General features: G+C 38.5%; 1 pseudogene; it reads right to left on the reverse strand.

Moving 5' to 3' along the window:
- Positions 1–2,041: 2,041 nt before the first annotated feature.
- LOC139012815 (elongation factor 1-alpha 1 pseudogene) lies at positions 2,042–18,038 on the reverse strand (annotated as a pseudogene).
- Positions 18,039–21,865: the final 3,827 nt, after the last annotated feature.

Consider the following 21,865-nt stretch of genomic DNA (forward strand, 5'->3'; position numbering starts at 1 on the left):
TGTTCAAAATTGAGCTATCAGCTGTTAAAGTATGTATACACTTTTGGGGGACTATGCACACAAACATATACAGAAACTTTCATTCTTGCAAATATCTTATAGAAATAAAAAGCATCAATATTTTAAACATGTATGTACATGGATGTTAGTTGGTATATTGTTTAATATAAAAGTTATTGCTCAAAATGGCAAAATAAGCAAATGAAATCTGATGGTCGATAAAAGTTTGCCCATCAACAGTTCAAATAGGTTTATAATTCATTCAAACTGTTATCAATAAATGTATTAGCATTACATGAGATGACTTGTGAGAACTTTCATGAAGTTTATTTGCATGAGAAAAGCATAGAAAGACATCGATAGAGCAAGATGCAATCATAAACAGCATTTCTCACCCACAACTGCTCTTATAGACTATTTAGCAGAGCTCTAGAATTTTTGCTGTTGGATAGAATATAGGGCAAACTTGTAGTTTACTGCTCACTATTAGATAATAAGACATCTTTTTAATCATTTTGGCTTAAAATATTCAGTAATTAATATGTCTAATCAGTGTCATAATTAAAGACTTCATAAAGCTTCTCCTCTCCCCAGCTCTGGTTTGATGCTAAAGGGGAGGCTATCTGCTTGCCTGTGTCCCTCCTCTACCCACAATGGGCTAACCATGGTTTCTGACTCCTCCAGCATCAAGGGAGTGGTGGTGGAAGAAGAGAGGAGGAAAAATATGTAAAAGATCAGGAAAGATTTTATGGGACAAGGTTACTCTGAGTTGGCACTCTCTGGACTTGGCACATGTTTAAAGCTGACTCTCCTTCTAATGAATAGTTTGTGGGTTCTTTGGAGAACTTCCCATTACTGAACTTCCCATGTCCAGTAATGGACATGTCTCCCATGTCACTTGACTTGGGCTGATGCAACTCTTTGTCTGGTGGTTTCCAAGTTCTTCCTACTCCCCTGGGCATCTGCCTTTCTTAGCTAAGTCATCTCACCACTCCATATTAACCTCTTAGGCAGAACTCAGAACAACTCTACATCAACTCTCTTTTTGGCCCACATCCTGTACACAGGAAAGATAGACACATGTTTGGCTTTCTGTTGATAGACCACAGTTGATTCCTAATAAAGGCCCTCTGCTCTGCTGACACAGTCTCCTGTATCAATTCTCTCACCTTTAGCTCTGTCGGAACTGGGGTCATGTGTCAAGATGCCCAAATGGTTTCTTTGAAGTTCCTGTCACTAGGTAAACCCTTCCACCTGTTTCTCCTCCCCCCGCCCCCGGGGGAGCAGAAATTAAAACTCTCAGCAAATTGATAGCTCTTCAATGAAGTCTTCTCTTCAGTCTCCGACTCTGGCCTCTTCAACCTCAACCCTTTTAAATCCTGAAGATAGGCATGGGAAATGGTTTGAAATTTGGTGTTCAAACCTCTACTTGGCACACCCTGCCTAGATGATCAAGTGGTCAGGCCTCAAACTGAGATAGTTACCTTTTAATGTTTTGATATAATCCTACTTTATGCATATTAGTTATGTATTGTTGCACCACAATATTACCACAAATTTAGTGGCTTAACACATCACACATTTATTATCTCACAGTTTCTGTGAATGAAGTGACTGAGCATGGCTTAACGAAGTCCTCTCTTCAGGGTCTTACAAGGCTGCAGTCAGGGTTGTTAGCTGGGGCTGCATTCTCATCTGAGACTTGACTGGGTAAGGATCCACTTCCTAGCTCATGTGGTGCTGCTGGAAGCATTCAGTTCCTTGTGAGTGGGTGGACCGAGGACCCAAGTTCTTACTGGTTGTTTGCTGGGGGCTGCCCTCAGTCCTTTGCCCTGTGGACTTTTCCAATATGGCCACTTGCTTCTTCAAAACCAGCAAGGGAGAGACACTCTTTCATCAAGACAGGCATTATAATTTTATGTAACATAATTACACACATGTAATTTATGTACACCCAATCATTGCTGTACTGAAGTTATTAGAAATAAGTCAAAGATCTCACCCCTACTCAAGATGAGGGAATTATACAAGGATGAGACTATCAAGAGGTGAGGATGATGGGGGCCTCCTTCAGCTCAGCAAATTTGCAAGCAATTATGAGTTGTGTGACAATCCAGCACAGGTGCATCTCCAGCACTGACCTGGCCTGGATGGCTCAGGATAATCCCCTGAGCTGTGAAACCAGCTGCTTCTGCTAGTGGGTCCTTTTTGCTGTCACCAGCCACACTGCCATGGCGAACATCTTTGACAGACATGTTCTTGACATTGAAGCCCACATTGTCCCCAGGAAGAGTTTCACTCAAAGCTTCATGGTGCATTTAATATACTTCAGTTATAATATTGACTGGAGCAAAGGTGACCACCATGTGGGTTTGAGAACACCAGTTTCCACGTGGTGCCCACAGGGACAGTACCAATACTGCCAGTTTTGTCGACATCTTGGAGGGGCAGACACAGGGGCTTGTCAGTTGGATGACTTGGTGGCAGGATGCAGTCCAGAGCTTCAAGCATTGTGGTTCCACTGTCATTGCCATATTTTTGGGTGACCTCCCATCCCTTGAACCAAGGCTTATTAGCACTTGGCTCCAACATGTTGTCACCATTCCAACCAGAAATTGGCACAAATGCTACTGTGTCAGGGTTGTAGCCAATTTTCTTAACAATTTCCTCGTATCTTTTCTGGCTGTAGAGTGGCTCAGTGGAATCCATTTTGTTAGCACCAACAATCAGCTGTTTCTCACCCAGTGTGTAAGCCAGAAGGGCATGCTCATGGTTCTGTCCATTCTTAGAGATATCTGCTTCAAAATCACCTGCAGCAATAATCAGGATAGCACAGTCAAACCGAGATATGTCTGAAATCATCCTGGGGCATCAGTGATGGTCACATAATACTTGCTGGTCTCGAATTTCCACAGGGAGATATCAATGGAGATGCCATGCTCACGTTCAGCTTTCAGTTCATCCAAGACCCAGGCATCCTTGCGGGAGCCCTTCCCCATCTCAGCAGCCTCCTTTTCAAAATTTTCAATGGTTCTTCTCAATGGTCCATCCCACCACATTTGTAGATCAGATGGCCAGTGGTAGACTTGCCAGAATCTCTGTGTCCAATGACTTCGATGTCGATGTGAGTCTTTTCCTTTCCCGTTTTGGGTTTGATTTAGTGGTGGTTTTCAGGACACCTGTGTTCTGGTGACAAACCCCCTCGGAAAAAAGAACGTCCCGCAGGACTACGGCACTTATATCCGGCTCTGCCCCCACCCTCCAGAACAGGGTGGAGCCAGCATGCGACAGACTTTTCCAGTTTACCCCTCACCACCTCCACCTGCCCGCTTTTTAGTTCTCCTCTATGACGACCCATCTTCATTACTGCACTGATGTTACTGCTTCTTCATTTTTATTACCTGTCACCTCCAGCAAATTGGGAGCTCCCTTTCATCTCCTATCACCAGATATGTGTATTTTGTGTGGCATATTGGCAATATGTGTTGACAAATAAGTGAATCTTGCATCTATTTTTTATAATGTGTCCTTCCTCTATCATCACTCATGTATACTTCTCTGCCCTCTTTACCACTTTCTGCTCTACAGGCCTAAGCATTTTATAGCTGGAAGGAATCTTAGAAATGAAGCATCCAGCATTTTTCAAGGTGCAGACTATGAAGTTTCCTAGACTCTATAAGTACATTAGAGTACTTATTAAAAGTGTATATTCCTGGGTGCCAACCCAGATCTAATGAATCAGAATCAAATGGATAGGGGTAATGAACAGTTCTTGTTAACAATCTTCTGGGCTATTCTCATGCAAGTTAACGTCCTACTTTACTGTAGCACAATTCCTCAATTTAGAAATAGAACAAAAAGGAGTCCTTAGGATCTGAGGACTCCTTTAATACTATCAAATTAACTAATTTGATAATATTTGAGATTGTGACAAAGTTAATGCATTTTTAAATTTCTCTCTTTCTGATTTTGTGATATTTAAGGGCACATGTGAGTAGCAATGTTCATATTTTTAGAATGAAATTAACTTCCTAGAGCATGTGTTAGATTACTTAGATTAGTACAGCGATTCTCAACCTGTAGGTCGCGACCCCTTTGAGAGTCGAATGACCCTTTCACAGGGGTCGCCTAAGACCATCGGAAAACACATATATAATTACATATTGATTTTGTGATTAACCACTATGCTTTAATTATGTTCAATTTGTAACAATGAAAATACATCCTGCATATCAGATATTTACATTATGATTCATAACAGTAGCAAAATTACAGTTATGAAGTAGCAACATAAATAATTTTATGGTTGGGGGTCACCACAACATGAGGAACTGTATTAAAGGGTCGCGGCATTAGGAAGGTTGAGAACCACTGGATTAGTAGCACGACATTGACTTGCACTGTAGACATGATGTCCTTGACTCTGCATGGGAAGCTGGCTTGTTCTCAGTTGGGTATGGTACAAATGAGAAACATTTATGACCATTCAATAATGTTTACTGGGGTCAGGTAATAAGAATAAATCCAGTTTATGCTTTTAGGTTCCATAATTGGGTCTAGCATAGTTTTCTCAGTGTGCATCTCACAGGACTCTCTAATGGTTTTCTTTGGTTTTGTATTTGTGTGTCTTGTTAGTGAAAGCAGTGGTAAAGCTGGGGAACTATTAGATTATACCGCGAAGGTTTCTTTAAATATGATGCCTTTTTACTTCATTTTGAAAGGACTTCAGTAATTTTCTCTTTTAGGGCAAAGTACTTCTGCCCACCTTAGAGAGCCTGACTGTAAGCAGAATGAAGCGCACATATGAACTGTGATATCTATGTTTAGTTGTCATATATTTTCTCTCTTCCTCTCCTATCTTTAATCCTTCTCCTTCTTTCTCTTTTCTCCTTTTCCAACCCCTTCCCTCTTCTTCTTCTCTCTGACACATGTATACACAATTAAGGAGCAAAAGAAACAAATTATTATCACTCTCAAATTGTTAACAAAACTCAGATGTGTTTCTAATTTAAGAGCAAATTACAGTTCTATTTTTAATTTTTCCATACACAGCTGCATACCATGTTATTCACAAATTCCCCTTTGCCAAAGATACTATTAAACGTCAATTTTTTTCAAAAATCTAAGAACAGAATACATTTCCCCTTGAATATTGCCTTCAAGATCACAAATAGTCTTTTACTTGTTCTTTTCAAGAATTCTGAAGCGTTCTTTTAAAGATGTTACTGTATGTGTATAAATAGAATTGAAAAAACTGAACTATGTTCTTCCACAGCACTTAGAGGTGCCATGCCAAGCCCAAGCCCATGTGGACTTGCTTTTTGTTACATGTGCTTTACTTCTATACCGAACAGATTCACCCCATCACTGACTGCTGCCCTCCATATGGTCTGGCTATTGTCTCTTTATAATCATCTAAAAACATTACTTAGAAGTAGAGAACTTGAAGAAACTTTGAGTAATATCCTCTGGTCAATCACTTCCTCATAGACCTGAGACTCACATGGGTTGAATAACTTGCTTTTGCCTACAAATCTAGGCCATGACTAGAATCCAGTGCTCATGATGTTGTATTCTTATCTATCCCTATCATGCTTTTTTGGTCATTCCAACATAAGTCTATATAGCATGGTGCTTTTGATATACGCTATGAGGGTTCAAACCAGAGGTAAGATATTTTAAATGGGATTCTGATATTCATTAAACATTATCATAAAGGAAGGTGCTTTTAAGGCTTGTTCTTAAAGACGAGTTTGGATAATAATATCCTTTTTTAAAACCTGTGGCTTAATTTGGAGGCTGATATACTGACATAACTTTCCATAAACTCATTAGAAAAATGATTTCTATTCATATTTTCTCCTACTTTCTTTTTTTAAACCAAGTTTTAGGTCATTGTTTCCTGATTGTCAAGAACAAGATTTTAAAATTCATGAATTAAGTATTATTGTCGCTATCTTATAGGTAAGAAAACTCTTAAGAAGAGTTTTTGAACTCGTTGCAAACATTTGTGAATATGATGGAACATGTGAAAATAAGCAAGACACTAAATCTTCCTGTCAGGTTTCTAAAACGTATGAAGTAGGGACAACAGTTACCCCACAGAGCTGTGGAGATGGACAAATAAAATAATGTATATGAAATTCACACTGGATATGAGATTGCATCATAAAAATATTGTTGTATATTTCTTAAAGTTCTAATTTAAAATATGGATGGGGAAGGGTGTCTTTGGAGAATTTTAAGTAAACCCTGATGCCAGCTTTCAGGGGTCTTTTGAGTGGGTTCCTAAAGGAGCTATATAAACAAATAAAGCTGTGGGTGGGCCTTTATTCCCGCCATGGGCCATACTCATCTTTTCTAAAGTTTTCGCTCATAAATTCAATTGAGCAAATGTTTGTGGACCGGGACTTCCTGAGAATTCCTGAGGTTTGATATGAAGCAAAACGTACCATGCTGATAGTTTATACCTTCAGACTGCTGGCATACTGGCACCCCCAGTCTATGGTAAGAGTGTGTTTAGGAATATCAATCACATGACTTCACTATTCACCAGGCCAGGCTACAGGGAGTTTCCTCTACATTAAAGAACAATTTACATGCACAGATCTCCTAAGATAAAGAATTCTATAAACTAAATAAAACAAAAAAAGTCTGAAAGAACTATTAATCTTTTGAGAAGAAATGATATAACTCCAAAGAAGTGTTAGGCTGTCTTTATGGATGGATTTGGGGCAATTCTGGTGTCAACAACTGCAATATTATTGCATTCATTTCATAAATACATATAGTGAAACATCCTTCCCACCACCAAGTATTATTTTAATCATTTCTCAGGCTACTTACAATAGCTCCATAAACAATATACACTATGCCCATTACAATGGGATGAAATGGCTAATAATGCAGGAAGCTTTTGATGAGATTTTACAGAAAGAACCATAATATTTTAAAAACAAAAACAGAGCCACTTCAAATCTCCCATTCTTTTTTCACTGTCTCTGCTGAAAACAGATATTAGAGACAAAAAGAAGTAAATGGGCTTCAAGGAGCAGAGTGAAGACAGGAAAACTCTTTTACACAGAAATCAAATAGCACTAAAACTGAAAAATAATACCCGACTTGGCAAACTCTGAAACAAATGTGTTTTAAATTTGGCCCGGGAAGATTTCTGTGGTATAATCCACAAAAGAAAGACTGAGTAAAGAGCCATCTCCATTTAAATCCTCATCAATGGGAACTGTAATTTCTGCTGCATTTAGTTAGAGCTGAGGGAAGAATTAGATTTGTTGTCTTCCAAAGAGATTTTAAGGTAAAAAGCTAGCAGGTATATAACATATTTTGGATTAAAAATTTAATAATTTTCCTTAAAGCCAAATAATAGCATCCATATGGGGTTTCCTAATACTGCAGGTACTTATCTTAAATATTCAAATTAACCAATTTTTCTAGGGGTAGGGTGAGCAGGGGTGCTGAGGGGCAGTTCTGCTGGGCCTGGGCTAGATTAAAATGGGTTTTGAGGGACATCAGAGTGAATGCCCCAATATATATATTTTTTTCAGTTGACTCTTGGCAGACTAGCTGTGCTATATTTAAAGTGTATTTAATAGAGAATAAGACATGTACACAGTTCACAAGGGTTAACTACCATGAATAATTGTTGGTTTCCTGTGATAACACAGTAATTTGATTACATGAAATCAACAAACAGCATTTTGCTGTGTGGATTTATATGAGGAAGCTTAAATGTCAAAGACTGGGAGATTCACACAACTTCAGCAACTTACTGGGGGTAAGAAGTTATAATATTTTCATCTAATTATAGATTATTCTAAAGTGTAATGTCATTGATTGAATAGAATGATCTTAAAAACAAAGTTATGTTCATTCTGAGAACCCAAATCATGATAAAGATGAGACTCAACCTTTTCACATAGACTATAGACAACTTAGCTTGTGAGACAATATGCATATGTTCAAGAGACCTATTTTGTTGTTTTTCTCCCCAAAATGTCTTGTCATCTCAGAAATTTTACATATGTCCACAGTAATGTCTTTCTTAGAAAATATTCACTGAAATGGTGCTTTACCTATTAGCAATGAGTTAAATTTCCATGTATATATGAACAGGCAAATTTGAAACAAATTCTCTGAAGGAAGGTTGTACTTTATTTTCATGTACTTTGAATTAAAATGGGTAAAATGTCCAGAGATAACTATAGAATTTCTAAACAAGGGATTTAGATATGAGACATGGATGAAAGTGAACTTATCTTTAGGCTATGATAGCAGCACAGCAAAAATTTAACTTTGATGGTGTGTTGATTTGGTGTGAAATCAGAAGGGTCTGGTAGAGATTATGGTTGCAAAGCCCCACCATGCCGTCCCTTGGTACCTCCAAAGTACATGCAGTGTTCAACTTAGCCACTTAATAAAATCTTGCTAATTACAATTGACACAAAATAAATTATGTATATTTTTACGTTACACATTTATGGGTGTGTCATAAATGTATTTCTGTTTTTTTAAGGGATACTACAGACTTTGAGCCACTGAGCATATTTGCTGAGCTTGCTGTTTTACTGAGCCTCTCCAAGGGCTGTGGCCTCAAACAGACTTCTCTAGAAGAATGTGCCAGCCTGGAGAGTCTTGGATGTCTCTGACCTGGTTTTGCATCTAAGGAAAGAGTTGGTATTTACATTAAACATTGGGAGGGGAAGGAACAAGAGGTAGAAAGACAGGCAGATACAACTTCACTTCTTTTCAGTGAAGTCAAACCTTCAGCTCTACAACAGATTCCCATAACAAGTCTCTGATTATTAAATATTGATCACTGTCTCTAGCTTTACAACATCCCAACAAGTTTTCAGTTAGCATATGCACTATTAGAAATTCATACAATTTTTCAAACCAAAATTGTTTTGACTAAATATATCTGTCAAATTCAGCATATAATTTACCATACTTTTTTTTTTTTTTTTAAACTAGGATGAGAAAGGAGCTGGTAGAGACAGAAAAAAAAAAGGGGGATTACATAATCAAATAACAAAAAGGTTTTGCATTGCCAAAAATGTTTGGGAATTTTTTTGCTAGACCATCCCACTTCACTTCCTTATTATTATTATTTTTTCTAGACTTAAATGGTCCACAACATGCTCCATTTCCTTTTTCTCTGAAAACCTGGTCTGTTTAGTTTGAGGTCAGTCTAACCATGTCTCTTACTTAGAGGATGTCTAATCTCATTGTAGGCGGCAGAAATAGTCTCCCTTCTGGTTGGCTGAGGCACACGTTATGAAAGTAGACACTTTAGTTCTAGTCTGGGATCAGAAGGAAAAAATGAAGTGAATTTCCCCAGTTTTCCAGATAGCAGCTCTGTGAAGGAAATATGCCCATGTTGGTATTCATTTCATAAAGGTAAACTAAAAATCTAAACTGGGAGCATTATTTTAAAGCATCTGATCATGTGAGATTAATTTATTATATAGAACAAAAACAAAATTTTAAAAATTCTCTTCCTAAGGGTTAAGAAAAAAAGAATATAAATTTTTTAGTAACAAAGCCTGAAAGACTGGTCTTTGCCATGAGAATCTTGGCTAGAGTTTCTGAAATAATTTATAATTCTTACAGATTATTATGATCATGTTACAGCTATTTGTCTTTTGGTGTAAATTGCTTTTAATCCTTATTGACATGTTGATTAGTCTGTTCTTTTGGAAGGAAGATGAATAACTCTGTCAAAACCCTAACTCTCCATTAACAAATACTAAAATAAGAAAAAAAATCTCACATTATTTGCTTAGAGTTGAGCATTTCAAGAAAGTAAATTTAATTTTAAGGAGTTTAATTTGAACGATGGCTACCGTGAGTGGATAATTGTGTGTTCTCAAAATCGTCAACCTTGACATGAGCATCAGAAGCTGGCTAACCTCTGTGCCTATACATTTTGTTTGTTTGTTTGTTTGTTAATCCTCACCTAAGGGTATTTTACCATTGCTTTTTAGTGAGTGGAAGGGAGATGGAGAGACAGAGAGAAACATTGTGTGCAAGAGACACATCAATTGGTTGCCTCCTGCAGGCATCCCAACCAGGGATGGGGAACTTGCAACCAAGGTACATGCTGTTGACCAGACTTGAGCCCGGGACCCTTCAGTTCTCGGGCCGATGCTCTATCTACTGACCCAAACCAGCTAGGGCTTTTGTGCCTATACATTTAATGTCACGTACAATTTGTGAAGCAACACTGAGCTCCAGCCCTTGATCCTAAAGATCTTGGGATGCAGATCTATATATGAAGAATTCTGTAGGTTTATGCATTATAGAGAACATTAATCTGTCCCCTAAATATAAACTCCATCATCCCAATAGAAATATCAAGTAGAGATGGTTTCTCCTTATACAGCTTTGTAAGAGGTAGTAATATTTGTATATAGAGGTTGGAAGACTAATTAAAACTCACATTTATTGAGTGCTTTCCATGCACAAGCCACTGATTTAAGAGCTTTATATATCTTCATTCAAGTAATTATTTTAACAACCTATGAAGTACTTACTAATTATCAAGCTTTTGTTAAATATGAGCGAGAGAGAGACACAAAAAGATGTTTGTCATCTTGCCCAACATCACAAAGCCAGTAAGTGCATGAGTTGGCATTTTGAACCTAGAGAGTTTGGCTCCAGAATTTGCCTTCTTGATCATGTGATGCACAGTCCCTCAAGACTACATATCAGAGCAATCATAATCCAAACCACCAAGTTAGCAGATAAGATGAATATTCCTTTCACATAACCCTGAATGGATATATTTTTACAAAATTTTAAGCAATGGATTCAAAGACAAATATGTTAAATTTGTTAATAACAATGTAAAGAAAAGTATCATGGGTCAGATATATATTGATCATTGGCACACATATATCGTTCTGTTAGCCACTATAGAGGATGCAACCTTGGTTCCTGCCCTCAAGAAATTTTCAATTTAGCAGCAGAAGAAAATATATAAACAATATATTATAATATGTGAAAGAGCCATGTGGACTTTGCAAATACATGCACTTCAGAAACTCAGAACAGAGAGGGATATCATTTTTTATTTGGTATAAATGGAATCTAAGCTAAAATTTAAAAAAATCTCATTTAAAAAATAGCTACATTTAACTTTTGAAAGAAGAAGCCAGACAACTTTGGACTATCATAAAGAACTTTTTATAGTGTATACAAATAACAAGTATATTCACACACATAACATACCCATTCGTTTTCACTTTTGATTTACACAGTCTATACTTTATATAATAATATGATCTGCTTAAAACATAAATGCAATCATATTATTTCCTTTTTTAAAAAAGTCCTTTACTTTCTTCCCTGTTGTACTTGGACAAAAAAAAAAAAAAATCAAATGATTATTTATACTTCTATTATTACTTCTATTTGGATATTTTTGGCCTGAATTTTTGCATGTGTCAATCTTTTTCATTTTTCAGGTTTCTGCTCAAATGCTGCCTCCTCAGCCAGTCTCCTCCAAACACCTTATGTAAAATGCCCACTCCTCTGCTCATAATTTTTTATCGTCTTTCTACTTCATTTTCTTCATACTGCTCACCACTATTCTCATTTGTATTTTTACTAGAGGCCTGGTGCATGAAATTCGTGCACTGGAGGGGGTGTCCCTCAGCCCAGCCTGCACCTTTTCCAACCTGGACCCCTCAGGGGATGTCTGACTGCCGGTTTAGGCCTGGTCCCACAAGGATCGGCAGTTGGACATCCCTCTCACAATTCGGGACTGCTGTCTCCCAACCACTCACCTACCTGCCTGCCTGATCATCCCTAACCACTCCCCTGACAGCCTGATTGCCCCAACTATCCACCTCTGCTGGCCTAATCCCCCCCAATTGCCCTCCCCTGCAGACCTCGTTGCCTCCAACTGCCCTCTCCTGCTGGCCTGGTCTCCCCTAACTGCCCTCCCCTGCCGGCCATCTTGTGGCTATGGGCGCCGCCATCTTTGAGGGCATGGCAGTCAATTAGCATATTCCCTCCTTATTAGATGTGGGCGCTGCCATCTTTGAGGGCGGGGCAGTCAATTAGCATATTTCTTCCTTATTGGCAGTGGGTGCTGCCATCTTTGAGGGCGGGGCAGTCAATTAGCATATCCCCTCCTTATTGGCTGTGGGAGCCAACATCTTTGAGGGTGGGGAAGCCAATTAGCATATTCCCTCCTTATTAGATGTGGGCGCTGCCATCTTTGAGAGCATGGCAGTCAATTAGCATATTTCTTCCTTATTGGCAGTGGGTGCTGCCATCTTTGAGGGCGGGGCAGTCAATTAGCATATCCCCTCCTTATTGGCTGTGGGAGCCAACATCTTTGAGGGTGGGGAAGCCAATTAGCATATTCCCTCCTTATTGGCTGTGGGCGCCGCCATCTTTGTGATAGCATGAGGGTCAATAAGCATATTCCCTCTTTATTAGATAGGATTTTTATGTTTATTTGTTATCAGTTTCACATTATAATCTCCATGAATGCAGAGACTTAATTTCCCTGTTTACCACCAACTCAACAGGTAAAACAGATGTTAGCAGGTATTAATATTTGTTAAATGAGTGAAAATATTTAAATTCCAAATCCTATGGATCCCTTTTTATAGTCCCATCATGAATATGTGTGGAAGGTTTATTTGGGAGAGAAATAGGACATTGGACTAGAATGGTAAGTTGGAACAATAACATGAAGTCTTGAATGCTAGGATAGGAATTCGGGCTTTGCTGGAGAACTTTGAAGGTTACGCTGAGGAGCTGAAAACTGCTATAATATCCACTAAGGACCTTAGAATACATTCTTAATTATGCACGTGCAGGGATAAAAAGTTTATTGTATAAATTCTGGCTCTCCTTCACAGCTTGGACTCAATGCTAACTTATCCAAGGATCTTCAAGAGGAATTTCTGCCCTGCCTATCTCCTTCCAAGTCAAATCTCAAAGTCTCTTCTCTTTAATCAAGCTCCCCGTCGCTTCCAGACACATCTGGTCCAGCACTACCTCTGGATGTGTTTTCCTACGGTTGCTGCTCTGCCTGGAAGGCTCTCATTCCTCAGCTGCATGACCCTAGCTTTGCTTCCTCCAAGACTTTGCTAGAGGCTCCTGTTCTCCTAGATGCCTTCCCAGACCAACTTCCCTTCTGTGAAATCAGCTGGGCTTTGTATTACTTGGCACTCGTGGAGTGTTTGTGGTATGTTATTTTGGCTTTGCTTATGTTGTCTCTTTGTTGTCTATGTGTTACCTTTGTCTTCTCTGGGGTCAAAGTCCTGTCTCCAGTCGTTTAGTGTTCTTCAATGTAATTAGCATTGTGTTGAAACCAGGAGAGGAATACAAAGAAATTGTTTCTCTGGACTAGGTTACCTTTGGTTTGAGGCTAACGATAATAGTAACAATGGTGTATCAAATTGAACTATCCTTTACAATAGTTTGGATTGATCATAAACTAAGATTTTAAAAAAGTTCTGGATCTAAAATTTCATTGTGGTTTGGCAAAAATGTTGTTGTTGTTATGAACTCTATCTTAATTGGAAAACCTAATGGAAACTTCACCGAGTCTTATCTGGAGACATTTATAACTCCTTACAATTTATTTTCTATCTTCTAGCTCAAGTCAAACAAAAAAATTGTGCACTTTTTTTTTTTTTCATTTGCAGACTTTTTGGAAAGAAGAGACTTGCTCATTATAGGATTTAAGCATCATATCCCTGATCTAACATTAAATTAAGGAAAGCATCTTATAGAATATGAAAGCCCAGTGTCCGTAGACCTCCCCATTCCAATGCAACTTTTATCCCAATAAAATTCCAACCATCCTACAAATTAATATTTAAAATAGCAATCTAGTTGATGTCCTTGCTCTCAGTCTCTCCACTATGTCATAGAGTCCCCCCCTTTCCTTCCTCATTTCTTTCCTTTTATCACATTTATTAATAAATTCATGGAAGAATTTTAAATTTTAAAAAGAACAATAAAGAATAAATCTCTGTATAGCATTAGCTTGTTTAGGTAATTATCTGAAACATGTTATTACTGGTTTATTTATGCATAAGAACATTTGTATTTATATATGAATGCTTTCATATATATGTATATTACATATATATATATATATATATATATATATATATATTATTTAGGACTTACTAGACCTATGTGCTAAGAATTGTTCTAAATGTTGACTCATTCTTTCTGCTATAATAATTTTAGAAGGAAAATACTATTATTATTTTCAGTTTATAATTAAGAAACCTGAGGCATAGATTATTTAAAAAGCTTAACCAGCATCACAAAGCTAGCAAGTGGCAGAGACTAATTTTGAATCCAAATGGGCTGGTCCCAGAGTCCTTGCTACATTTTTTTTATGGAACAAATTTATTTTGATTTTTTTCCTAAGAATATCAGGAACTATAAAAAAAAAAAAAAGCTCGATATTTGGCTGTACCAAAATCAGTACAAGTAAAACCAAAAGCAATACAATTAAAAATAACATTCAGATATCATGTTTAATTTTAGAGAAATGTGTTTTAAGAATTTCAGAAACTCTCATTTGCCATTGTTCCTCAATGTTAATATTCAGGTAAAGCATTGTCACTCTGTGCACTGAGAGTTGTTTGAAAATTCTATGAATGAAAAGAAAAAAATAATGTAATGGTTAGACAGAACTCTGAACAGGAATGTTTTGAGTGGATAGTCATTAAATTGGTAAAATGAATGACCTGTTCATTGAATGTCTAGAGAAGTTGAGTCTTTGACTCAATATTCCATAGACTCTGACAAATAAATATCTACATGCATGTATCATGTTACTTCATTTCTATAAAAAAGGATGAAAGTAAAAACCTAAAGTTGTTATTTAGCAGTTGGAAATTAAAGTTTACCATATGCATAAACACACTTGAGTCTTATAAAGACAAATTAGTAACATTTTATCCTAAGAAAGAACCTGTTTATAAATAATTCTGCAATTTTCTTTTTTTTATTATTTTTAAAAAGTATATTTTTATTGATTTCAGAGAGGAAGGGAGAGAGAGATAGAAACATCAATGATGAGGGACAATTATTGATCAGCTGCTTCCTGCATGCCCCCCACTGGGGATCGAACCCACAACCTGGACATTTACCCTTGACCGGAATTGAACTCAGGACCCTTCAGTCCACAGGCCGACGCTCAATCCCCTGAGCCAAACCAGCTAGGGCTAATTCTGCAATTTTAAAAGTTTTTTGTTTTTTTTTTCTCCAGGGAATAATCTACATAGACTTTGAGGAGTTAACAGCAGGAGGAAGGTTAAGGGAGTACAGCTTCAGTAGATTGTATTAAGAAAAGGGAAGGCCTGCCCTGGCTGGTGTGGCCCAGTTGGCTGGGTGTCATCCTATGCACTGAGAGGTCGCTGGTTTGATTCCTGATTGCCCAGGGGCGTTGCAAGCTCTATCTCCAGTAGGAGCCTGCAGTGCAGAAGGCAGCTGATAGATGTTTCTCTCTCTCTCTTCCCCTACTTTCCTCTCACTCTAAAATCAATAAAAACGTATTTTAAAAAAGAAAAGAGAAGGCTCATAATGATTATTATTCTCCTTCCCTTTTTTAACATTGCCTCCTGAGTTACCACCTCTCACTTAGGATTTTATCCAGATTGCTTTCCTTGACTCTCCTAAACAGTTTCACCCATTGAAAGTCTCCTGTTCATTAGATCCAAATGGGGCACCAAAGGGAGTACATGGAACTCATACTAAAAGGGCACTGAACAGATTAATTAACTAGTTTCCATGGTTCACACTCACAAATGCTTCATGTTAAAGAGCTGCCATGATTTTTATGTCTGTTACTTAATATTGCTTAGGTTTCATAAGTTCATCTGAGAAAAGTGACTTAGGGCAGGAGAGGACATAGGGATTGATTCCAGGCATAAATTTATGTGGGGAATGAATGTATTTTCATGAATCTGGGGCAATGTTTAAATGCATTGTGATATATTCCAGGGGAGGGAGACTATATCTGATCATATAGAAGACCACCTCTTCTATATCTCTATTTTTCCTCTGAAAATAAATATACCACATCAACTTACTATATTCTTTTTATTGCTTTGTAAAGAGCTGGGGCTAATAAATATAAATTATTATTGATTTATGTAGAAAAAGAACTCTAGAGTTTCTTCTCAGTATGGGGTAAAAGTCCAGCCACCTGGCTTCTAGCCCTCAATTCAACACTAATTAGCCAGGCAATATTGATGGAAATTTCCACTCTCCTGGGGCCCATCTGTACAAAGGTATAAAACTATCTCTTCTACTTCCTAGGATTGTTGTAATCATTAAATGATACAGCCATTGTATATTCTAGGAAAGTTTGTTTTTTTATGAATTGTTCTGTCCTTTTTATTCTATTAACTGATGGAGAGTAAGTTGTAAGTAAAACATGGAAGAGAAAAAGTAAATTTGTGTGTGTTACTTGTTTTTCACACCTAAAAGATAATATACTAGTAATCAACTTAACTTTGCACAGATTGTTTTTCTGTAGAGTCACAATGAATTGGGCCAGTTAATTCAAAATGTGAGACTTAACCACCATAAAAGACAAACTTTGCTCCTAGAATATTTAACTAGTGCTATCACTCATTGACTCTATACAGGAAGTATTATGAGCTTATTTCTAGTGGCATGAAAAAAATGATCGATAACAATCACAAGAGTGACATTAGTTAGCATAACAGCATTTACAAAAAGGCTTTCACAAGCTTTACCCTGCTGATCCTTACCGCTATGCTGGGGGCGGGGGGTAGAGATTGCTATTATTTTCATCCTGTAAACAGGGAAATGGGCCACAGGACGTACACTTCCCCATCTCCACACAGTGAGGAAGGGACTGCTGTGACTTTGACCTAGGTCATCTGAAAACAGATTTTAGACTGTTCTCACTATACTGCATTTCACCCCTCCCCCCCCCAAACAATTATTTTTAGTTAAAAAAAAGTTTCATCTAAATTTTTTCCTGGGTATACCCAGAGCCAGAACAGAAACAAAACCTGAGTGCAAAACCTGAAGATAATAAAACAGCGTAGTTAACATTTTCAGAGTATTTGCTTCATGCTATATATTGCCATAAGGATTTTGCACATATAATTTATTTTAATATTTAGAGAAACCCTGAATCCTCAGACCTCACATTCCTCTCCCACATACCGAGGTTGAATGCCCTGCCTATGCCAGTGCATAACCACTTACACTATGCCTCTCCCATCTCCCTGTATCAGATACACTCAGGGGCACCCTCAGCATCACAGTACCAGAGAAAGACCAGACTGGCAGCCAGAGCAGTCACCAGGAGACTAAGGTGAAAAGAGATATGCACTAGTCAATGTTGAAAGGCATCAGGGCAGGGGGAGATCTAGCAAAGCAGAACAGGTGGATTTCTCTATGATAAACTACTAGCTTCAGGCTGCAGGCTTAGCTACGTGGCTAAAACATGGCAGGATTCTGGTTTCTGAGGACTGGGCAGAACCAGGGAACACACATCCCAGAGAGACAAACGAATTAAATGGTGGATCTCACCTGGCTAGACAATGTTAGAGTAAGCCAGAGACCTAACTGTTGAAAGAGAAATGCAAGGTTGTGTCTTACAATAGAAACACACACACGCACACACACACACATACACACACACACACACACACGAAAGTGCAAGAACCTAGAGCACAGCATTGGAACAGGATGACCAGGATGGATTTATACCCGAGTCCCTTCAGGATGCTGAGGCTGCTGCCATTGAGAGAATGGGCTCCGGGCATGCATGCTCCATTTCAACAATGCAAATCCGGCTGAGATGCCCAAGCCAGTTAATCTTGAATTCCTATTTCCTAATCTGCAATTGTACCAACCTCATGCTTTGGAACAAAAGATGAAATAACTTTGCTATTATTGGGGTGGTGGCCGTCTTCAATGATCAAGTTAAATTCAGATTCAAGGGCAAGGACAAGCCAGTATGTGGTAAAGGAAATGGCTCTGGCTGTGAACATCTTGGTAACCCTCTCTGCAGTAACATTGCAGAGCAAGCCCATTTACTGTCTTGTATTGTAATTAGCTTTTTTCTTTTCTTACCCACTTTAGAAATGTGGTGGAGGACTGAGCTATTTGCACTCCTTTGTGTCGCATAATCATCAATAATCTACAAATACCACTCTTGTCTTATTAATTTATTAACTTATTTATGTAACTCCCTTTAATTGACAGTCTCCATGCCCACACCCTTCCACACCAAAGGCATTTTTCCATTCTCCTTTTATGTGTGTGGTAAATGGGCAGTGTTGCTCTGGGTGCATGTGTTTCAATTTACGTGTATGATATTATCATCTTTTTTTTCTGTTTCTTCTTTTTAAATTTACTCAGCATTGTATGTTTTAAAGATGCATGATGTTATTTTGTTAAATCTACTTCTTTGCTTCTAACTGTGGCAAAGCATCCCATAATGTGCTTTCATTATAATGGAATTTGTGTTGCCTCCAACTGACTGCAAAGCCCTTAAGAGTTTAGTTAAGACTCTCTTGGGTATAGATAACAGGACAAACATTACTTCCTCGTAGCAATTTAATTACACACCACCTAATTGCTCTCCAGAATGACATGCTTTTCAGTTTAAGTGTCTGTCTAGGTATTGCTTGACGGCATGGAGGGTGTATTACTCAGTTTTGTGTCCCCACTGCCTTGTTCCATGCGGAGAAATTAAATAAATGAGTGGAATCAGATAGCCCAGTCTGTTTCATTTCCCAAGGCAAATAGCACAGTGGAATATAAACGAGGCCCATATCACAGCAATTTACCTACATGAAGAGTCCCCTTTAAGTTCACCAGTGGGGTGAGGTGGGGGAGGGTGGGGGAGGGGGGAGACAAACACGATTGAAAAGCTGGCAGAGCTTAGGGACTCTGTGTCCTGTCTTTGAACTGCTATTTCCGCAGAGGAGTGGAAGTGCTTTCCATTATTCGGAGTAAAAAGGACATGCTCTGTGGGGCTTCCCATCATTGTTCCGAAAGCCAGCAAACTGGACTTCCAACACCATTTCTCCCAGAAATCAACATTGTTTCCTCTCTCACCCTGGCTTCCGGCTTTAAAAAAAAAAGAGAGAGAGAAAGTTCCTGTTTGTGATGAACAGAGGTCAGGTTCCTCCGTGGGAATATTGGTGAAGAATTGACATCCTTCTCCAGGCAGTGTCACAGTGTCATGGAGCACGTTTCCCCCCCACGTAAGGTCTCGGAGTGGAATGTGCACAGCCTGCGTTATTCATTAGGGGATGACAGACTTACGACAGCATCAGGGTCATGCCAGACCCACTGAAGGGCGGCCATTGGTGGCTGTTTTTAAAAAAAATGATACAGACTCCTGGCATGCAATCAAGGCTGTGGTAGGGAGTAGTGTTATTGCTTAAAACAAAATTCAAATATTTCCAAGCATTATCTATGCCCCCAAAGAATCCAGTTCAAAACATATATGTAATTTTTGAAAATTATCTGTACATAGAAAAAATTAGACTAAAATCTATATAATAAAATCCACCATCTGGTGTAATGTCTAATTTTTCAGTTTCCTGCCATCTTTTTGTCTCTTATAATACTTGAATTGTTGATTTTATATTTAATATATAAAATATGTTTTTTTTTTGAAGCAGAAAAAGAAAAAAATGTTTAATAGTAAAATGATAATAGTTTGGAATTAGGAGGGGAACGGTAGCCTGAATAAGTGGTCATTTTTGTTAGATCTGCGACCCTGGGAGCACCTACAAATCTGGAGGCCTGTGCATTGGCATTGCTGAGTGGCTGGGTGGTCTTAGACCACATCCCTCTGCCCAGGGCTTCCTCATCTCTAAAGTAAAGGACACATTGGATAGGACTAAAGTCTACTGGATTTGAGAAAGTCCTGGAAATTTTATTAAATCTTACTTGTTGTCTGTGAGAGGGGCTGGGTCAAACTAAATATCTGACCAAAAGTTTTACATTAAGTTTCAAATTAATCTGATCTCCAGGAAAGCTCAGTAAAGGATGGGAGTTTTAGTTTCCCCATGAGCTCCAGTGAAAGAGCGAGGGCTAGGCCCTCCACCTTGCCCCAGGGTAAAGGCTACGCCCTCCATCTTACCTTGGCCACGTGCTTGGCAAGGAGCTTCTTCCCGGAAGTCTAAGACTCTGCTAGCCACACCCAGGAACAAGACATCGACTTGCACCTGGCCAATCGGCAGAGCACAGTCCTTTCTCCTCCCCTTACTCCAACCCCCCCTTTAAAACCCATCTCTAGGCGGGGTTCTATCTCTCAGCCACTTGGTTTGCCGTGGTGTCGGTGAGTCTGGTGGACGGGGAGCTCAAGCTAGCTTGAAATACAGATTCTTATGCTTTTGCATCGGATTGGCTGGCTCCCTGATGTGGTTTCTTGGGAATCTTGAAATCTGAGCATAACATCCAGCAGGAAGAGTGTTATAACACATAGGAAAAATGAAAATAAACGGAGGATCCTATGCGACAATAAGCCCAATTAACATTGCAAAGGATAGATTTCCGAGATATACAATCATATTCTCTACAATCTTCTCTTAATGAGATTAGTTCACTGCCTGATCAAAATATCCATTAACAAGAAATATCTCAAAGATGCTTTCTGAAAAAGCATTGATCTCTGAAATTGCGATTAGTCATCACATATTATTTGGTAGTATTACCAGAGGGAGGTTCATCAATGTTAATGTTGATGTCTAATACTTTTTGAATGAATAGAGAGAGTTCTACATTGTTTGTATGGACTGATTCATTTAGTCCTCACAAAAAACACAAAAATAACCCAAAAAAACCCAACCCTGTCAAGTAGCTACTAATATTATATTTATTTTACAGATGAGGAATTTGAGACAAAGCAAAAGTAAGTAATATGTTCAAGGTTTAAAACTAACAGGGAACCGCTGGAATTCAACTCAGACATTCAATTCCAGAGTCCATGCTCTTATCCATATGCCAGGATAAATGCCTAGCAAAAATGCTATTAAATTTTGAGGAATTCCCCTTACTCCCTTTCTCCCTTCTTCCCTTCTTTCCTTTTCCCCTCTTTTTTTTCTTTTCTCTCTCTCTCCCTTTCTTTTAGCAAATTTAATTTAAACTCCTGGTTAGAGTCATGTAAAGCCTCACTCACTCACATGTCTGGTGGTTGATGATAATGGCCATCAGCCATCTGCTGGCTTTGGGACAGAACTCTTACATATGGCCTATCCTTGTGGCTGCCTGACTTATGCACAGCCTGCTGGCTAGGTTCCAATGGTGGGAAGGGAGAGGGAGAGGGAGAGAAAGAGAGAGAAAGAGAGAGAGAGAGAGAGAGAGACCAGGTAAAGCTGTATCACCTTTCCTAACCTTGTCTTAGGAGTTTCACAGCTTCCCTTTTGTATCTTTGTATTTATTAGAAGCACATCACTAAGGTTGCTTCATATTTAAAAGGAGGAGGATTACAATCCCTCTTTAGTAGGAGGTGCATCAAATTATTTGAGAACATGTTTTAAAACCGTTATAGCTAAAGAAATAAATTTGGACATCATTAGCATATTGATGACACTGTATCCATTAAGGGGGAAGAAATTGATTAGGGAGAGAGTAACATTGGAAGAGAAGGAAGACCAGGGAGTAAGCCCTGGACGACAGCAGCATTGAGAGTCTGTCTAAGGAAGAGGAGCCAGCAAAGGAGACCGAGAAGGAAAAGCTATTGAGGCAGGGGGAAACAAGAACATGGTGTTCTCAAAGCTAACACATGAAAAGTCTTTCACAAAGGAGAGAAACTGCGTCCAATACTGCCAATGGCTGGTCTAACTCAAGGATCTGGGCA

The sequence above is a fragment of the Myotis yumanensis genome, unplaced genomic scaffold (genome assembly GCF_028538775.1).
Source record: "Myotis yumanensis isolate MYYU_CA2020_CCGP unplaced genomic scaffold, mMyoYum1.0.hap1 SCAF_6, whole genome shotgun sequence".
NCBI classification, from domain to species: Eukaryota; Metazoa; Chordata; class Mammalia; order Chiroptera; family Vespertilionidae; genus Myotis; species Myotis yumanensis.